Raw genomic sequence first — 2,376 nt, 5'->3', positions numbered from 1 at the left:
GTCGATTAGATAACAGGCGTGTGTAAGTCCTGGTAAATGATACTGGGCGCTCTAATAGGTCATTCGGTTATATGAAATAGCTACATATAAGCTGCAACATACTATTTTCTGTCCCTCACCCCATAAAAAGCAAATAGATTAGAGGTTTTGTCTCAATTGGCCTCTGTAAAAAAAATCATAAACCAGGTTTCTGTGTTGTTTTTTGCTTTTTGTTACAACCTGGTTTATTGATGAAAGTGATTTTGCTCTTTGTTCATCAGTGTCAGTGTGGTTGCTGACAGCCTGGGTTGAGGCGGGGGGGCAGAGGTCCTCTGTCTGTGTGATCAGACACTGGTGTCATATAGATCGAGGATTTGGAAGCAAAATTCATCCCAGAGAGAGGGATATATTGATTCTGGCTTACTTGTAAATGTTTTGCTAGTTTTATGTTGATGTTGGCCTGTAAGTATCAGGTTTAAGATGTATTCCCCATTTTTGGTTGACCCCTATGCAGTGGATGAAATCCAGTTTGAGTGTGGCCAGGAGGGATTATAATTAGCCACTGGCAGCTAGCTGTGAGGCTGTGATTTTTTTTTCAGTTGTTTCTCACCTCAGTTGCTTTTTTGTCTATTTTTTGCAGGACTTGTTCTTATCTGTTTTAATTGTGATTTTTGGTTAATAAATCACCGCCTTGTTTTTTCTTTTTTACATGGACTGCCTCCTGAGCTTCTTCAACACATAATCTTGTTCGCCAGCCACACAAAACTCCCACATTTATGTAAAGTTACTGTTTGTAATACTATAGCTACATAGTATAGTTCATCACAACTATCACAAATAGGCTTGTTTAAAGGCAGTTTCTAAATACCGTCTGTATGCATTTCTTAGTTTGAGCGTTTTGATACTTTCACAGTATATATATATAGTACCTTTACCTGCTTTATAAAAAAGAACATGGAAATCTGATTTTTTATAATATGTAGCTTGTAATTCACAATCAATAGGTATTATGAATATGTTGGAATCAGTCTTGAGAAAATGTTGGCTCATGGTTATGTTCAAAACATCTAAATTAAGAGTTTGTTAGTCTGAATTGCATAGAGAGGACGAATCAGCTGATGTTCTGGTCATTTTAAACTTTGGCTCCTCTTGTGGCTCACCATGTGGACTTTCTTTTCAGCAGCATGTTATTTGCAAGCAAAATGCATGATGGCCAAATGTAAAATGTTGTACCCAGCTCCCCATTCATGTTAGATATATACAGTATGTAAAAAACAAATAATAAAACTTTGTATTTTACTTAAAATAATCATTTTAATACAAAAGCACATAATACACATCTCAATTAACACGAATGAGATAGATTCATGTCAACATTATGCTCAATGACCAAAGATAAAGAGCACTTGATGTATTTAACATACCGTTAACATAACTCTGTTCAGTCTTTCAGCCCGAAAATTCTCAGACCAAACTCATAGCTGTGTCAGAGCTCTCACTGTAACATTACTTCATTGTTCAATAAATAAGGCCTTCAAGAGGAGAGCTCTCTTAATATGTTCTTCCTCAGATATTCCTTCCAGGCGTCTGGTGTTGACAGCTCCATTGAGTTCCACTCAAAGTGAGGGATCTGTATAAAAACACAAATTATTCCTCTGAGTGTCACTGACATTTTATATGATTCAGTGCAGGAGACACACAACATCAAATGCAATCTTAAACAATATTTTCTCACCTGAACGACACGGTATCCCAGAATTTCAAGGTGTCTCTTCTTCATCAGGACTTCACCTTTCTTATGATGGGAGTTCTTGCAAAATAACTTTGAATCAAGAAAGTCCACGGCAACCCTGAGAGATGAGTCAAAACAGAGTGACAAAGATATTGAATTTCTGATTGGTCTACTGTAATATTCATTTTTAACATTAGTTTCTGATAAATCCGGCTACCGCTGAGCTCCAGGTGGCAGCTCATCCCTGATGTTTTCCACTGAGGCCGTCCCCCAGTGAACTTTTCCTTGGTCTGAGATCTGCAGTGTGCTGGGCTCGCTGTAAGGCAACGGCTGCAGGTGTTTGTCCAGTATGCATTCAAAGTCTGAAAAGGCAAAATACGGTCAAATCACACTTCCATCTGTGAAATTATTATTATTTTTGAGTGTGGAAAACTTTCACTGAACAGAAATGAAGTGCAACCATTACCTGAAGGCTTCTACTATGCTGCCTATTGATAAAACACTGAATGGTTTGGGGCCGAAGTACATTTCTGATATTCTGCTACATCGTGAACCATTAAGACCTCTAATAACATCTGGCACAGGTCTGCTTTGTGTCCCAAGAGTCAAAAATATAGCTGTTCTGTACAGGCAGTGTTTAGTTTTTATGCACCTGGAACAAACAC

The 2,376-nt window shown here is 37.9% G+C and overlaps 1 long non-coding RNA gene across 1 annotated transcript; it reads right to left on the bottom strand.

Moving 5' to 3' along the window:
• Window positions 1-1,287: 1,287 nt before the first annotated feature.
• LOC121966069 lies at window positions 1,288-2,237 on the bottom strand. The gene is made up of 3 exons (XR_006107557.1): window positions 1,929-2,237; window positions 1,715-1,829; window positions 1,288-1,609 (listed from the first exon to the last, which is right to left on the bottom strand). It is a non-coding gene; the product is annotated as an uncharacterized LOC121966069 (long non-coding RNA).
• Between the last annotated feature and the right edge of the window lie 139 nt (window positions 2,238-2,376).

This window comes from Plectropomus leopardus, unplaced genomic scaffold (assembly GCF_008729295.1).
Source record: "Plectropomus leopardus isolate mb unplaced genomic scaffold, YSFRI_Pleo_2.0 unplaced_scaffold22964, whole genome shotgun sequence".
NCBI classification, from domain to species: domain Eukaryota; kingdom Metazoa; phylum Chordata; class Actinopteri; order Perciformes; family Serranidae; genus Plectropomus; species Plectropomus leopardus.
This window is presented reverse-complemented; position numbering and strand designations above follow the sequence as displayed.